The sequence below is a fragment of the Rhopalosiphum padi genome, chromosome 3, assembly GCF_020882245.1.
Source record: "Rhopalosiphum padi isolate XX-2018 chromosome 3, ASM2088224v1, whole genome shotgun sequence".
NCBI lineage: Eukaryota > Metazoa > Arthropoda > Insecta > Hemiptera > Aphididae > Rhopalosiphum > Rhopalosiphum padi.
Window position 1 is genome coordinate 34,397,336 of NC_083599.1, and position 20,393 is coordinate 34,417,728.

General features: G+C 28.2%; 1 protein-coding gene across 1 annotated transcript in view; it reads left to right on the top strand.

Moving 5' to 3' along the window:
• LOC132924114 (serine protease filzig-like) overlaps positions 1 to 20,393 on the top strand; it is a 46,664-nt gene continuing 26,271 nt past the window's right edge. Inside the window, exon 1 of the mRNA XM_060988217.1 lies at positions 1 to 743. The gene's annotated coding sequence lies outside the window, so the exon portion shown is untranslated. The remainder of the gene's footprint in view (positions 744 to 20,393) is intronic.

The window sequence follows — 20,393 nt, forward strand, 5'->3', positions numbered from 1 at the left end:
AGACCGGTTACACTCGGCGGCGCGGTTCAGTTCAAGGTTTCCCATTTCGGAGAGTTCAACGCACATATATTTATATATAATAATAATATAAAAAAAAAATAATAATATTATACGCGTGCCTCGTAAACCGCCCGCCCTACTGCCTCTCTATACCTGATAATATAATATCACGGTGGTCGGCTCCTCCCCCCGGAAAAAAAAAATCGTCATCGCCCGTCCGCGGCTTTTTTATTCTCTCGTCATTAGCCGGCCGGCCGTTGTACGATCCGCGCTCCGCTCTGTTCCGCTCCGGACGCGTAAATATAATATCATATTATATTATTCCGTCTGTACACGGTATTGTAAACCGAGAGCGCGAGTTGTCCACCGACCTTTCGAGTCTTGCGTTTCGGTTGACTCCGGACCCCCGTCGTCGTCGAGTCGATTCGATAGATTTTTTTTTCTTTTTTTTTTGATTTTCGTTTCCTCCCCAAAGTTTTTGACTTCCGGCCTCCGCCAGGCCGCACCACCGCTGACACATCGTCACCGGTCGACCAGCGTTCTCGACATTGATCAACACTACAGTGGTGACAGTCAGAGCGAACCGCCCCGCATCGTCGCTCGGAAACAAAAGAAAATCGTCTGTAAACGACGGGAAAACATGAACAAAATCACGTAAAATCGCCAGCCGCACTGCAATTAGATCGCGGATCCTCGTGCAGTCGATTCCTTCAGATCGCATACAAATTGGAGCACGGTGACTGGTAAGAAACCAAAATTAAAATAAAAAATTCATCATACCTACTTATTATTTTTTATATATATAATTAGAATTTGTATTTTTAAATATTTTTCTTACGTATCAGTGCAGTGGGAATAGCACGCCGTTGTAGCGTCACGCTAAACGATAACAAGACATGTACCTATAGTACAATAATAAACATATATTATATCAATGATTATATATATAATTATATTGTTTGTATATAATATCTCGATCGCACTGCATAACGTCATCTCATTTTTTTTTTTTAATTATTGGTTTAATATTTAACATTTACGAATACGCACGATGTACATATAGCTGTGTTAGTAAATTGATTGATGCTCAATAACATGTTTACACTTGGTGGATTATTAATACGTTGAGTCTTATTCATTAAACGTTAACAAAAAAATCAAACATGCGAATAGATCGTATTATTTGCCAAATTAAAATCTGCAATGGATTGTATATTTTGTGAATAAGCTAAGAAATAATGACCATACTTGATAGTAGGTACTTGTGAGAAAATTTGATAAATTGATCAACAATTTAATAACTATATAATACGAATTCAAATAAAATTAATTACATTTCATATAATAGCATACATAGTAATAATGTTATACGAGTATATTCAATTATTAAGAAAACAAATTATAGGTGCCCAAGTGCATAAGTACATACGTGAATACATTTTCCTACTTCAAATCTTTTTAAAATTCAGAACAACTTGTTTTGTTATGTTATTAATTCACAATATTGTAGTACTTTAGATACCAATATTATCATGTTTACGTGATTGTTTTGTTATTTTTAGCAATACTGAAATTAATTTATATTAATAAACATCTCCTAAATATTTCATTCAGAAATATCAATGCCAGAAATATCTAAACCAGCGATGTTTTCATTTAAATTACTAAATACCACAATTTTTATCATACTTTAATCGTCTACATAAAATTTTTTTTTTAATGTTCAAAGCTTAATTTAAACGCAATAAACGCATAAATATAAAATGTTCTATAAAGGCTCTTATATATAATACAATTGTAATTTCATTGTTAGTAATTGTCCAAAACACGAACTAAATTAGAATACAATCATCTAGTTATTTTATTTTAAATTATAGGTATAATTATAGGGTACACGAATATACAGAACATTAAAATTGCGCTTTAATTTATAATAATTACAGTGTAAAATTTAAACAGAAAATTTAAAACTGCTACAGTGATACTTTTTGTAAAATATTTTTTACTACTTAAGTTAGATATAGCCTCCATCTATATCATTATATAATTAATATTGTCCTACATTATTAATTTTGGTGGTAAGGTTCTTTTTCAACTACAGTTTTAATTTGTAATTTCAAATTATAAGATTACCTATATACCTATTTTAATATACGGTCTTTATTTTCAAAAATAATTTGATTTTTAAATAAGTAAATAGAGTTTTTTGGCTAATTAATATATTTTTCAAATTATGTTTAAATTATATCAAAAAAGTAATTCGCATATGTAGGGGCATCACCCTTTTCGATCAGTACAGTTTTTTTTTTTAATTTACAATTATAATAACTGAAATTGACACATTTTTATGTTTAATTAAATATATTATATTCATAAATGTGATTTTTAATTATTAAAATTATTAAATATATGTAACACTGTTTAAAAAAAATATGTCTGTTATTAATACTAAGTTTGTTTGACAAATATATGTGTGTGAAAATACAATAAAATAAAATAATTTGCAATAAAATGTTTTAATATAATATTATCTTAGTAAAATCAAAAACTTATTTTTGTTTTGAAATTGAATTTAAAAATTGCTAAGTTTGTAAATTTTAAAGAAAATTAAACTGGCTGAAGAGGGACAGTAGCCAAAAAAATTACAGTAAGTTTTAGCCAAAAAAGGAAGGGTCAATTTTACCCTTAGGAGTAAGTACTTAAAAAATCTATAGCCTATAGGTACCTGCTAAATAATATAAAACTAATAAAATTATTATTTTAAGTATAAATTAAGATAGTTTAATATTTGATGTTGCATGAATATAGAAAAAAAATAATTCCTAAATTACGATTAATGAAATATAATTTAAACTTTGAAATACCAGCTGGGTGCTTATATATAGCTATACTTGTATAAGTAAAATACAAAATATTATATAATATAGTCTGATAAATCTAAAGCCATCACTTTTTATTTCGTAATAATTTTAAAGTAGAAAAAATTAAGTATTTTATTTGTGGATATAAACAGTAATATACGATAAATATCTAATAAAATATTAGCATAGAATACTTAACGGCTGACACACGTAATTTTTTAAACATGCATATTTTGATATTTTTAAAGTATAAATTTTGTAGTTGTTTCAAAAATATAATCATTATTTGTTGTCGGGGTAACTGAAAAATAAATTGAAATCTATGTAGTACAATTGTATAATAATAATTTACGTCCGTCCGTCTAAGAATCTTTATGTCTAGCCATTGACACGTCAAAATAATAATAACTGTACATACATTTTTCGTCTATTCATATTTTCAATGAAATCACAGTGGTAGCTATACCGTAAAAATTGGAATACTTATGAAGGCCTTTATCCAATAAAATATTTTTTTTAATACTCAGTAGTTAAATATGTTTGATAATAATAGACTCATTAAAAAGTGACGAATTTCAAATAAGCATTGTTAAAAAAATGTAATAATTCACTATTATAGTATGATTTTTAAATAATATGGAAGTATTTTATATACAAAATGTCATAGTCATAATCATAATATAGCATTATATATTTTCACGTAAATTATTTTATATTTTTCGTAAATATTTATAATTATATTGCTATATAAAACAATAATTTTAATTTTAATATTTCAATATTTTTAATCTCTTGATAGTGACTTTGTTAAATAAATTACCTTATTAGTTAACTCTTCATCTAGTCGTCTATATGTTCTATACAAAAATTTGTACAGTAGATAGTAGTTGAGGAACTTAAATCATAGATAGGAAGATAATTGAAAATAAAGATATTATTTATAAATTATAATAGTTGAAATGTTTCCAGTAAATCGTTTAATATAGTAAATCCGTTTAAATTGTTCTTATTCTTCTATAAACGTTTATGTGTTGTATAATTTCAATATTTTATTGGATGTCATTCGAGACATTTTTATTGACAGACCTTTCATTTTATAACTTTTCCAGTAACTACTGTGATTGTGAAAAAAAATTCAAGAATAACATAACGTTTTAAAAGACAGTAAATATTTATTTGTAAAGGGAAATTGAATGAAACCATTAATAGTCCCACACACGAAATTCGATATGATATATATTTTTATAGGTTATTATACCTATACAACCTATACCTACCTTAAATTAAGAAATATATATACTAATAACCGACCGCGTTACTTATATATGATGAAATGATTGTTAAAAAATTAAATTTTTTGAACTTAGTTATTTATTGTTATTAATAAATTTAATAAATAAAATAAAAGATAGACCCCAAAGTATTCATAAAAAAATGCAATACATACTCTCATATTATTATCATCGTTGCGATTTATTTCGGGCGAATATGAAAAATATATTTTTTTTAACCTATCCGTTATCCAGTAGTATCCTGCAGGTATCCTGCAGTATTTAACAAAAATAATAATACAATAGTAATTCGATCTGTTGTCAAAAATAATCCTATGTCTAATGTGTGGGTGGGTAATTTGATGGGAGTGGAGGAAAGTCGAGCATTGTAAGATGCATACATGACAGAATCGGAAGACTATTGCGCGTGAAAGGATAATATCCAAGACGGATATTCGCGATGCCGTTAGTCATATATAATACATGTTATAGTTATACGCATTTAGTATATGTATGAGTCTGCGCATAAGGTGTGAATAACGCGGTCTCGCCCACTTATTTTATTTTGTATTCACATCAAATCAGATAACATTGGATCCGACGATTGATACTCTTAAACTTATGTATGTAAGAAATCCACTGATATGCATATGTATAGGAGATATGCCTCTTTCTTTACATTAACCGGGCGATTTAGAAACTGAAATATTAACAACTGATGCTTATAATATGGTACATATTATATTAAATATACGATAATTGTACCCGCACGTATAAAAAAATAAAAACATTCAAACGACATGTCATGATTATTATCATTACGATCATTATATTATATATACACTGCAGTGTCCCATATATCAGAAAATGTATTCGTGTGGCTTTACGGTCGACGTCCGCACGTTACCCGTTTATGTGCACGCGTGTGAGCGCGTGTGTTCGTTTGTGCGTGTGTACGCGTCGTTCTCGCGGCATTATTATCGTGTGCGTGTGTGATGGACATAGGACGGACGACGACGACGGCGGCGGCGGCGGCGGTAATGGCAATGACGGTGTCTTGTCGTCCGATTCGTAAACTGTTTGGAAACTTATTAATTGCGCGCGTAGGTATATACAGGCGGTGTAAGTGTACTGTGGCATATTAGGCGCGACTTGGTTCAACACTACGGGGACGGCTGTAGTCCCAACGAAAAATCAACGCAAGCAATGGAATAATAAGACATCGCATATTTTATAAAAATTAAAAAAAAACACAATTCTCTAGCAAGCTTTTAAAACGGCAAAATAAATTCTGTAAGGGGGGGGGGCAAATCTATGTTCCCTAATTGTACCAATATGGTGTACGGTCATCATCCTGTCATTTACCGTCGTCTGCACGTGCGTTCTCATCAAATATAGTCACCCATCCGGTCCTTGATCCGTTCCGACGGCGAGTGACGAGTGACGACAACTGTCGAGTATAGTAGTTGATCCCGTTTCATTTTTTTCTAACGTTAAAAAAACCATATATAATAAATGGATAGGTCGGGTCCCAAACATATTACTTACGCGTATTTTTGTCATTGTATTATATCTATGGTCGCTGGTCGTCGTCTTCGCTGGGAAAATAGAAACGCTAACGGCGGTTTTGTTTGTTATACAATACGACCTGCAAGAACGTCCTAATTACGAGTTTCTCGTATTGAAAAAATGATTCGATTATAACTATAAAACTCACAATATCATTGTATAGGCACTTTACGCTCTCGTCGGATACTCAGACCTTGAACAAGTTTAAATGTAGGTACTCGTTCATTCTTGTTCAAAGTAAGAATTATATGAATGAAAATTGTGTTGTTTATACCGTTGAAGAACTTCAACTTTGTATTGGAAGTTTGAATTGATTCAAAGCTTACGTCAAGTTTGAACAGGAATATAGGACAAGACTAATTAATTGGTTATACAATTAATAATTTAAATAGTTAGTAAATAATAAAAAGTAAGAAATCAAAATGTGTTATCTTAATTGGTAGTTATATTAGTCGGGATAATGTAAAAATTTAAAAATCAAAAAAAATGTGTTAAAACATTAACGTTAATTCCTCATTGTTTTATGGGTAATATTTTCATCCTAATTATAAGTTCGTTCAGATAAACCAAACAAGTTAATGAACTTCATATTTTAAATGAACTTTCCAAGGTCTCCATGTATATAGTACTATCTATACATACTCGAAATCTCGAATAGTATAATAATCATGTAAACGCAACGACAAGTACATTGATGGGTCGAAGAACTACACGGATTGACAAAGCTTAACATAATATTATGAATGTCGGATGTGACATAATAATATTATTATTATTATTTTTTATGTCGTTTACTTCGCGTGGCGCGTGCCGTGCGATGGTGTTATTATGTTTATTAAGGGCACGACGCATCACTTATTATTATTATTGTAACATTATACACATTACCTGCATTGAATTTCCCTAACAAAACCTTACGGGCACCACTACAATATAATTAAATTCTTCGTGATAAATTATAATATATACTGCGCAGTAATCCGATAGGTAAATGTATAAACGCGTGATTTAAATCGGGTACACGATATTGTATAGGCGGTATAAGGTATATATATATATAATGTGCATTGTACATAACGCATAAGTATACAAACGTATAATATAATATTTATCTATATATATATATATATAGTTGTCACATCAATTATTGAACTATTTAAAATTAGGTAAACTGTTTTATATACATTATAATTGTGTATACATAATATACGAGTATGTATACCGTGTAATCTTAACGAATAAAAAATACCGATTCGTAATAATCATGTTTGTGTATAGAACGATTTGGATTTTTTTTCGTAAAGTTTACTCGTTTATGTTTATATATATATATATATAGTGCTATCATATATAGATAAACGTGCGACAGTCGAGTTGACTGAACTTGCGATAAATCGTCGACAAAAAAAAAAGCACTCAAACTGCAATTATGATTATACATGTGCATGTGTGTTTCTATGTGGATATTTTGATATTATAACGGAGTTTAACTAGTATTACCTATTATTATGATTAATTACCGCGAGCTCGAGATACATATACGACGGGCAAACCGGTATTAAAATGTTCGACTGTATTATTTTACTATTATTACTGTAGCTGTGCACAGAGCGTGTATGCCGTCGTATATTGTGTATCCATAATATAATACTGCTCGAGTGCTGTGGTATAAAGAGAGATGATGGATGCGGTGCGATTAGTGATATTACCTATAACATAAGTGAAAATTGGTGTAAACATAATATAATATTATTATACATTGCCGGTTCATCAAATACAAGACATTATTTTTCTTCTTCATTTTTTTTTTTTTTTTTTTGGTAAAATCTGGGGAAAACGAATAGAGCTGTAGGTTGCAATATCAAACGTTCTGGATATAAAAGAGAAATTACAGCAGTAAGCAAATCAACCAAAACGATATTAATAATAGTGATAAACATTATACACGCCATCAAATCGAAGGCAGAGCAAACAAACGAAGATCACTTAAATGATATTCTGTTCGTACGCATTGATTTAAAATGATTACAATTATTTTTTAAATTATATAACATCTTATATGTATAAATTAATATAGGAAACTAAGTGAATTTTTGTTATTTTTTAAGTAAAACATCACGGTCACAAAGTCATTTAAATTTTGTCATTTTTTATTAGTTTAGTAATAGAGGTAGCCTGCACTGTTGTACACAGTTGGAAATGGTAGGTATAGGTTGTGTAATTGAATTAACGAAGATGTTCAGATAGGTACCTATTGTATTTATTATTGTTATAACTCCTTGTTATTGTATGTTTGAATAAATTAATAATTAATCACAGTTTGATTTAATATTTATAAACTATTTATTTAATTAACACAGAACAATTAATCTAAATTGTAATATTATAAGACACGACAGTATTATATACGTGAAGAGCTATAGAGTAACAAAGTGCAATATATTTATATATAAAGTAACATAACCAACAAAATAATAATAATCAAGCACAATGATTACGCTTTCATTGTTATTACAATTATAATTGATTTCCAGCAAAATGTATCAATACTGATTTGTTAGTGTTTGATTTACAAATAATAGGTAGCTATAGTGAACAATTTATATTTTGCCTATTATATTATATGTACAACAATAAAAATAGTGTAAACAGTGTGTACTTTTGTTGCTGATTTGTGATATATCATAGTATACACCATAAACGATGTGTATAATAATAATTAGGTACAACTGTAAAAACTTATTAAGATATAGAACTTGTTGTCGTCCCTTTGCTGAAAGTAGTACACCGTAAGTCAGTAAACGAGTGATTTGTTTCAAAGTTGTATTACGTGCTACATTTTGTACATAGTCATCGGATATTATGATGTCTGCTTTTATTAATACGAAACTATTGTGGTAAATCTTGATCGTATTCATATTATAACTAATATTAAATTGTATTGTAGGAATATACATGAATTCAAGTATCGTCATTTAGTAGTTATTAATTTCTAAATACGTGGTCCACGATTATTCTTTTAATTTAATTTAATCATATCACAAACAACGTGAATAATATAATCATCGATCATTCATTTAAAAGTAATTACTAATTAGCTTAATAATAGTGATTGAATAAGAACTTGTTCAGTATAAATCATGACATCGAGTAAATAGAAATTATAATAATTAATTCCTTTATTGAATAAAAAGAAAACGGATATTATAATACATGTGTGTAAAACAATTAAATTATTACTGTGCGAAAAACGTATATTTTATTGTTTAATTACATAGGCTATATAGCTTTTCAAACATTTTTAAATGTTTTTAGTAAACGTATAAACAATATATGAAAATGTAACATAGATTCCTAACGAAAGCTTTGAACAAATAAAAAGTAAAATATGCGCTAGAATAAATAATGACTTGACTACTTTAGGTATATTATAACAACAACAACAATAATAATAATAATAATAATAATGAAACATAAGTATTTTTGATGAAAAAAGTAGAATAATATTGTTAAAGCTCAACAAGTTTTCTGAAGAAATAGCGGTAAAATAATTTCAAAATTCAGTTCAATTTATATAAACTTCAGTCATTTTTCGTTGATTATAAAACTATATCTTATTGCAAATTATTTTAGTGAAACACCTATAATAGTACGCTACACTAGCATATAATATGTTGTTTCTGTCCGTCACGCCTCACGCGTAACATAGTAAATTTACGTACCGGATTCTTACTATACATAGTTTGTTTATAGTTAACGTTAGAACAAATTGACATAATGTAATCGAATTTCTAGAAAATGATATAAACTGATCTCGAACAGATTTTCCTTCATATTTCGAGTTTAAAAATTATTTAAAATAAGTATCTACTTGAATAATTAATTTATTCAAATTCATGTAATTCGTTCTAAAATGAAAATTGGTCGATTGGATGTCGATACGAGAATGTATGAAAAAAAATATTTATTCTTTATTTCTTTTACACGACATTGTATAAGACGCTAATCTACGTGCGCTCACATACACACACACACACACACACACACACACACACACACACACAAACCTAGTATAACGGAAATCTCTATTAATAATAATATAATGTTGGGATTGATTTTTCTTTTAATTATTGTGAATGTTGGAAATCGTACGAGGGTAAAGTAAAAGCGAGTAACGCACCATGATAAATTGATCGTTATTGTCTTTCCAATTCCATCAAAACCGTTGTGTCTAATTATTATTATTATTATTATTATTATTTTGTCGCCATCGTCGATATAATTTATTCAGTCACATATACTGTATTGCTGTCTAATACAGGTAGCACACGGAAAAAAAGCGAAAAAAAAATATTGAGCTGATTTTATAATGACAATAACGAAAAAATGTGTACCATATTATCATCGGTCAAGTCGGTATAATAATATAATATGTACAATGTGGATAATTGCGTGCCTATTGAAAACAAAACCGCCAAAATGTCAAAACATAGTTGCGAACAATTTAGAAAAATCACTATGTTTTAATATGCGGTTTATTATTAATATAAATGATTGTTATCTCTTTTTCTTTTCTTTTCTTTTTTTTTTTTTTTTACTCTTGATCTGTTTCACTTTCGCTCATTTGAAAACCATATCTATAATACATAATATATATGCACGGATACAGTAATACATTATTTATTATACACATATCCACTATAGTTTAACCGCAAACATGTGCGCATTTGCCGATGTCGACCAATATGATCGTATTTTCGAGATGAAAAAAAAAATAATAAATTATGAATAATATAATATGCATCTGATATTATACCTATATTATGTCTTACTTTCACGGTTTTCATTCCATGTGAACATTATTATAATGTACATCGGCGTATATCTATACATAATATTTTATACACACATTTATATATAATATAAATATATATATATAATACACACATACACATCGTAATGTGTTTACTCGTTGTCAATCGGTTACGGTTTATTCTTGAAAACCCGTTCGATTAATAAAAATAAAATTACTAATTTTCCTATTCTTCGTATTCCTGCGCGTTTTCAAGATTGAAAACATAATGGAATATTGAATTTTTTATTTTATTTTTATTTTTTATTTATGTATAATATATCATTGTACGTTTTGAAGTAGGTTACGCGTTCTTCGATGGCCGGAAACATTTATGATTTTATGATTGTGATGTTACCTTTCTATTTTCTCTTCAGTTAATATGGCGTTAACTTGATAATAATAATACACAATATGGGAAATATGTGTGTTTGGGTACTCACCTGAAAGGTTATATTATATAGTCACGAAAATAATAATAATAATGATAATAAAACCACTTTAATTCGGCTAACATTATTGCAACTCACAAAGATTTAATAATATAAAATTAATATCATAACTTATAAGGCATCAAATTATCATTAGATTGTTATTTACAGCAAAAATTATTACAGTTAGTTTCAGAAGGTTCCTAAAATTTATAATATGTAATTTAATGTATGTATACAGTCAGTGTAATAACAATCTTATTTTATTATGTACATCATTTATTTTTTTTTAAATATTGAACCAGTTCTTCTAAAATTTACAAAATAATAACATCTTAGAATTTGATAAACATATAGAATGAAAAACTCTATGTGAATTCCGAATTGTCTTTATTATTATAAAACAATATTGTTATGACTTGGAATCCTCTTTGACTGGAAAAAAAAAGTAATTGTTACAATAAACATACATTTAAAATGTTACAATAACATGCAGTGAAAATAACAGAAAAATATTTTTTTCATATCATTTGGGTTAGTCACATGCAGTGTTGTTGCATTCTTCGGTCTGCTTTTAACGATATATCCTATAGAGATTACTCGCCTTTTAGGGTTATCACAGTAGATTATATACAGTAAAAACTTCATTATATTATATATATATATATATTTATGTATATTTAAATTGTAATACCGTATTTTACGTACAACTTATCATATAAAGTCATCAAGGTCATAAGTTAGCATTTTATAGGGGAGATGGGGGTTGGAAATTGTTGTATATATTAATTTTGTATGCATTTTTTTAGGTCTTATATAATATTAGTTAAAAAAATAGCGTTAAAGATTAGTATTTAAACAGTATAATATGTGGTTTTTTTTAAATTTGGAAAATTCATATAAATGGCGATATATCGTTTTTACTTTTTAGTATAGTTAAAGCTCAGGTAGGACTGCAGCAGAATCAAATTCTGGTATCAGTACTGAAATACTTCTATAAAATATGGCACTTGTCTTACAATTTTTCCAATTAATTTCTATTGAATTTAGCTCTGTGAATAATATACAATATTATTTATTCAAGTCTTGGAATATCCGACTATATATTAAACGTATGAAGTTCATCGTTCATAATATCATTTATCGTAGTTTATATAGTAGACGTGGCTCACGTTTTTTGTACACAGCAAAACAAATAATGTGTTGGTATTAAACAATAATACATACATATTTATTTAAGGGACACTGGTGAAAAAAGAATGACACAATAATATGTATATGGTGACAAGTTCTCAATGACAAGTTATTGATTTAAAAAAAAATGCCTAAGACATTATACATATCTGTATAATTAATATTTTTATAGAATTATTTTTGGTTATTTTTTTTCACAATGTATTTGATTAAATGTGTTAAAACTTTTTTTATACACAAGTATTAATTGAAGAATATAATACAATATATAACGTACATTTTTTCCCAATAAGTAATTTCATCAATTTTTTAAGTAAAAAAAAAAGATTTGTTCTTATAATCAAATTTTTAGACTGGTTAATAATACTCGGTAGAAATAATAACGGGTCATTCGTTAGGATTAATAAATATTAATAAGCCACGAGTAAAACCGGTGCTACAATAATGTGTAATGTAAATTAAACATTAAAAAAAAAAAAAAAATGAACGTATATTAATGTGGTTCTTACTTTTTTATGTGATGTCAACACCAGTCCCCAATTTGAAAGTATCTAATCAAAATTGTCACATATGGGAACGATTTCCCCTTTTCTGTGTACAATGAAATATAATCGTTTGAAATGAAATCTGTACAGTACAAAAAGAAATATATATTTCCATTCTTACATCGGCGTAGGTATGTGTCATCTTTGCCATACCATACAAATTGTAGACTAAAATTTCTCAATGCACCATTAAACTGAATTTCATGTATAATAAAAGTCGTTAAATTATATCAAATTATTTATTTCTTATATTATATTATAATTATTATACATTTATGGATTCATGTAAGACAGTGTGCTGTAATTATGCGTTTACAATAGGTATAGTTAACTATGTGTTTTGATACAAATTATTATAATTTTAAACGAACAAATAGGCTTACTATAGAAACTCAAAGTCATATATTTATATATTATGTTTAAAACACCGATAAAGAAGAGTAGAGTCAATAGTTTTAGTTAATTGCATATTGCATCAATCTTCACCGACACGATACAAAATTTAACGATAAGACACGGTATTTGACTTAAAGATAATATTTTTAGTTTATGAGCGTTTAATCATGCTATGACTTAAATGGTATTTCATATAAATCAACCAAAAATGTAATTGTCATTCATTTACGTGTTGCAGTCAGATTGGGGTGCAATTTTATAAAGCAAAATAAATATGAAATATTGTATATTTAAGCGCATACTACAGCTGGATTCGTATTTTATATTATACAAATAGCAATTGATCGACAATTTTTTACTCTTTTAGATTAAAATTTCAATAAAACTTAATATTATTTTAAGTTATCATTACAACCAATGAACCTGCCAAAAATATTTTAGTGTAATATATTTATAGTTATAAAGATAAATTAATTGATTTTTCTTGATTATTTCTTAAGGTTGTATGTAATCATTTTCAGACCTCTCGTATTACATTATTTCAGATTTTTCTAAAAAAAAAAATGAATGATAATCATGTCTAAAAAGTAAAAATTGTTTAATGAAGTTTATAAGTGTTTTATAATAATACAAAATAAATAAATAGGTAATTAGATTTATATTTACAATATGATAATTTTATATAATACCTAGTTAATATAAATTAATTATAATAACATTTTTCAGATTCTAATTTATTATCATTTATCGTAATACCTATAAGGAATAAGCTATTAAGCTTATGCAACTATAATGACTTAATGATTGTTACGATTTGAGGTCATTGTGTTATATTTTTTCGACAAATTACTAAAACTGGTAGGTAATTATATTATTGAATTTTCTATACACTTTTAATAGATGACGTACATATATATGGCCTATCATTCTTCTATTATGTTGTGATTTACTTACCGGCCAGTTATTTTCTGACACTGATTCGAATTCCACGAAATATACTTTTTTTTTACAATACTCAGGAATCTACTGTCACAGAATAATAGGAAGAAAAGAATAAGAATAATAATTAAAAACCGCAATGCATTTTCAAATTAATAATTTAGTAAAAAGAGGTTTAATTTATTTATAGATGATCATTCCTTTTTTAGAATATTGACAATATTTTTTTGTTCTTTATGTACTTAAATAACAATAAGTCGAGGTAGGTATAATTAGATCTATAATTCGTAATTTTAACAGATTAGTTTGACATTTCTATACAGGACCTATACAGTTAGGCAATAATGTTTATTCGTTTTTAACTAGTATAGTAACTATTATAATAAACAATTATACTCTGTTTAATGTAAAATAAAAAAATTTAACAAGTAAACTGATATATTTTTAACGATACCTACGTACTTGTGTAATACCATGCTTTATTTTAATTGGCTACTGAAAACATTCTTCAACAGTTTGGATCGTATCATACAGCTGATTACATGCTGCTTTATTGTTCATTAATATTTGATATTTAATATAACTAAATAATTTTATACTTTATATACAATATACTATTTTAATATATTATTTGAGTGTGAAACTGTGAAATGAATCATCACATTTAAGAATGTCAGTACTCTGGTGATTAAAAACGTTATTAGGTACATGTAGGTACTATTGTACAAACTGAAATAACGTCTGCTCACAATGCTCACATGGGTACATACCTACGAGTATTCAACTACTTACCTAGTTGTAGAATTTATGATTTTTTTTAGAATTCAGTGAAAATATTAAAATTATTTTTTTCTTAATATACTTTAAACGAACAATAGCAGTAATATAGTATTATTGGTTTTTGAATTCAAAAAATGTTCAAACATCAGTGTATAAAAAAATATAACTATATTATTCCATTAAACTAAATTTAGATGTATAATATTATGAAAAAAAAATATTTCATTCCTACGTAAAACAATGCAATATACCAATATGCTGTGGTGGTAAAAACAAACGAAATAGTGAGAAATATTTGATATATTATTTTTGTGGGAATTTAACATAAATTAATAAAAACTTGTAGTTAGTAGGAAATGCAAGTAGGTAAACGAAAGTTATTTAAGTAATGTAGTACAGATGAAATCCTTTTTACTTTAACCTCTGTCAATATCAATTTCAAGATATTATTTATATATATATATATAAAAAAAAAATACGTACTGGTTAAAAATGTGGAAATAACTTAAAATAGGGGAGTTTAGGAATGCTTAACGTTGAACTCAAATACTACGACTTAACATGTAGATATTGTGGGAATTGAATAATATCGGAAAAAATTATCTTAGTATTTTGAATGACGTTTAAAAATTGCATTTCTAATAAATTAAGTTTCATTGATTTAAAAATTCAAATATCTCCATTACAGTAGACATTATAGGTATCGTTTTAAAGTCAATTATTACTTTATTTCGTAATCGTAAGACTGTGAATTGGTTTGTACACAGTTTATATTGCCTACTTTTGTTAAAAAAATGGTCAATTATTTTTCCCAAAGAATAGACCATCTGCAATTGAGAAACTAAATATCCAATATAAATTCCGATTGTGATAATTAAAGTTTTCTGGTCTTTACCTGTAATAATAATTTGATTCAAACCACTGACCTTCAAAAAAATTATTCAGCGTAAATTTTCGAAGTATAAAATATTTCATAAACATGTCATTACAGCATTCGATACATCTATATACTATTATTATAGATCATTATTTAATCGCGTGTCAGTAATAGCAGTGCCGTCGATGGCGGAAATGTTGAAAATCTTGGAAATGATAGTAATGTACCTACTTACAATAATATGATAAGAATCGTCGTAAAATAGTACATGTATATTATAAAATAAGAACATCGATGGTGAGTAAATATTGTTCCAATTTTAAGGGGACAAATACTATGGAATGTTTACGATAATATTTTGTTAATAAATATATAAATAATAAATATAGGTATATACATTTTATTTTTTGTGTCCGAAGGTAAGGAATTGAATACGTAGATATACCATATAAAGTATATAGTTGCTATATACTATAATATATATTATATACGTACATTGTACATTATGCATATATCTGTGATATATCTATTATTATTATTAATATTATAACTTTATAGACGGCGAGCGTGTTAAAGGTGAAATCGAATTAATAATAATTGTTATAGTGTTATTAAAAAATAATAATACGTGTTTATACATATAGTATCTACGGCGGCAGACCGTACACTGCCGCGGAACAGACCGTAGGCCGAAACACGATGTCTAGGTCGTTGGTCCCAAAGCCCTTGAACCAGAATTTAGAGACTTCCTGTTTCACGATATATATGCACATCGATATTACGGTAGAAAAATTTTAAATAAAAAACTCGTTTATAGATAAACACAATAATATATAGTGTAGTACCTAGAATAATTCATTATTATTTGTCTGTATAATGTGACACACTACGTCACTACGCTACTCTGATGCGCTCGTATTATTTATTACTGTCGTTACGCTCGTTGTTACGACATTCATATCTTAAAGTGAAAACGATTTTTTACAAATCCAGTGGACAGCAAATGTCTACACGTTATACTAAAGTTATAATATCATACAAAAAAGTCTAACGCGCGTCTATATTATTATACGCGATATTTCGATGTAGGTATATTGTTATAATATAATAATAAACAATAATGATCGACGTAGGTATGATTTAAATTCTCTCGAAACACGGCGATGCAGAACGATCCGCGGAGGAGGAAGAAGATGACGAGTAGTTAGTATGAGCGGTGGTGGTGGTGGTGGCGGAGGAGGACGAATAATAGAGTAGTAGGAGCTTGGGTGGAGGTGGAGAAGAATCGTAGTCATCGTCGCCGTCGTTGTCGTTGTCGTCGTCGCCGTCGACCGCCTAAAACACATTCACTGCCGGAACTGTACTGACCTGGATGAACGTTCATTTGCATTGTACATGTAGGCTAAACGGTCCAATGAATAATAATTACCAACAAAGTGAAACTCCACAATAATATCGCGTGTTGAGGTCAACAAGGGAAACCACCGCGCGGATTCTAAATTCTAATCGAATAGAAAGTAAGTAGGTAGGTACTGCTGTCGTCAGAAGTCACGAAATTAATTTACAGTATGGTATACTCGCGGATTAGACACATGCGCATAATGTATATCGTATGCATATTTATTTAAAGCGAGGAAAAAAATAATAACTATTACAATTAAACAAATTTACCGAGACAAGGGAATACGACGAGGCTGTGTACGTATACACATTTTTACTATTATTGTTATTATATCATAATATTATTATACCTACTCCTATACGCAGACGACCCCGCAACCTGTAGAGTGCTACTACTCACAGCGTGCTAGATAATAAAATACATTATAAACACTGCACGTGTCACTCGGCTGCACACCGACTTCCGAATAACGATGAGGCAGCGAGTAGTGACACTCATTAAGTTAGATCTGGGAAAATAGACGAGTGACTCGTGACGAGTCTATATTAAATTTCCGATTATACGCGTTCCGTCGTAGCCCACTGCTTCCGCTTCCGCGTAATAATACGATATATTATATAATATAATATTATTATTGTTTTCACGGCAAGATCGCAGCGCGACGAACCTAGTTGCGATCGCGGCCGATCGTCGTTAGGATCGCATCGTTATTATTATACGATGGCGTGTATCTAAAACCGATCTAAGTATTTATCGTCGTCTTCACACCGATAGCGTCGCAGAGTGTTACGTTTTTTTTTCCGTCAGCTCAGTTGTCCGTTGAACACCATGCTTAAATTGTCAAATTGTTACTTTTATGATAATACGTGCACAAGGGCTCAACGGGGATGTGCCAACTTTAACTTTTGAAAGTATTTCAATGAACTTCAAATATCAATTTTTAAAATCTCCAGCAGGGTGAGGATGGACACGATAACAATATTTATTATATTCAAAATATTATTATAATTTAGTTTCCTGTTAATAAACACTATAAGTATGTATCACAAAATATACCACAATATATCCGTGCTTGAAGCTCAGAGGAGTGAATGTTTTCAAATGTCGTGGAATGATTCTGAGCATTGAATTTTTAATGATCTCGAATGATTTACTATAATATTTTAAAATTAAAATACATAATTATTTCATGTTTTTAATTCCTGGAGTATTTTTTTCATAATTATTTTAATCATTTAAATTACTTATAACGGGCGCGTAGAAATTCAAAGGGTATAGGGATTAGTAATATTAGAATAATAATCTTGACTGACAAAATTAAATATACTTTATTAAACTTGTCAATACTAATATTTATATTTTAAAAACTAATTTATATTAAATAACTAATAGTTAAATATTTTTAATACAATACATTGTTCACCCTTTTATTATATATTATATAATAAAATATTTGGTAACTGTAATAAATAAACACGGTCATAGGTGGCAAAAGGACAAAGGGTGTTACTACCCTTTGGCTACATTCTGATATAAACAATTTATTGACACTAAAGCTCTAAAATATTCTATTTCAAATAATTCGAGGAACTTATTTTGCTAATTTCTTATAGTAATTACTTACGATTGAATAAGACTGTACCGCATATTTTGTCTTACACGCTCATCCGTGCAGGACTAGGTAAATTTCTCTAGCCATCTCCAACCTAAGCGTAGAACAATCCATACGTATTTGAATACTCATTGGAAATAAATTGTTGAGCTTCTGAAATATTTACCTAAATTAAATGTATAAACTGGTAAAACTGGTTGTCACTATAGGTATTGTATTAAAAACTAAGAAAACGTCAATTTTTACTGCATATTAGTTAGTAAACCACAAAAGAAAAAGTTATAAACATTTTAATAATACCTGTATTAACTATTAAGTATTCCCAATAAATTTATAATTTTTCTAAATCGCACATCAAAAGTAATAAATAGAAAGAAATTGTCAGAGTTGTCTATAATACGAACACTGTATTATACATATTAGGTATATGTTATGATTCATAGAAACAGTCGCAGTATAATTCTGCAATAATAATAATAATATTATCATCAAATAAATCTTTTCGTATCATTTGTAAGTAACTACGTGCCGGCCCGTACGATTTTCATTAGAATACATTATATTATAATGTCGTTTTTTAATATGTCAGTGTGCCAAACACCGCGATCGCCATCGGAATAATAATAACATAACGTCTGCGTCTGTGTAGTACCTAAATTATGCGTCGGTATATTATTATAAATACATCAACATCGTAAAATATAATGGCACTAATGTATACCTATATAGGTAATATAATATACTATTGTACCGATTTGTAAGCCGTCGCCGATCGTCATTCGTCGGTCTCGCCACGGCTATTTCCGACGTAACGACCATAGCGTACATCAACAACGACGTTGTTGAGTATTAATAAATATTGATAAGGGCTATAAGTAATAAAACGATTGAAAAGTATTAAGCGACCATACACTTAGATTAGTATACAATAAGCTGTCTAATTAAGTTCTTGAATATAAGTGTTCAAATTTAAAATACGTATTTAAAATAAAGAAAATATTAGGCCCTTCGACGTAGAATATCGACTGATTTTCTAAAGTTGATACTAATTTTTAATTATTATAAATATATAATCATAATATGTTACTCGAAAAAAGTATTGTTTACGTATTTTATATACTAAAATATTTGGTAATGTTTTAGATTTTAATGTTATTCTAAATTAGATCAAAGATAGACTTGCATTTACATTTACAAAACATTGTCCATTGACAAACGTAGTCTACGTATTGGCTTATAAATATTCATAAAGCAAATGTATTTTCTATTGGAATTTCGTTAAAATATTTTCCATATAATGAATTGAGATTTAAAATTTAGAGACTTAAAATAATGTTTCTTAGTCCCTAAACGATTATACCCTTCAACAATTAATATTACTTGAACAAATAATAATATGGTTTAATAATTATATTATGTATTATTTTATATTCACCTGTATAATAGTACCAGTTAAAATCATTTCGGCGTCTTGTTTTGTTTTTTCGACATTATACCTTAGTTTTAAGTGTTTTAACTATAGCTTGGCTTACTGTGAACAATTTTAAGTTCAAGTTCAAGTATGTTAAATTTGAAACAATTTTATTTGAATATTCGTACTGGTATCAGTCTGTAAGATCAATGGAGCTCCTTTAAGCATACAAATATCTATATTCTATAGGGTT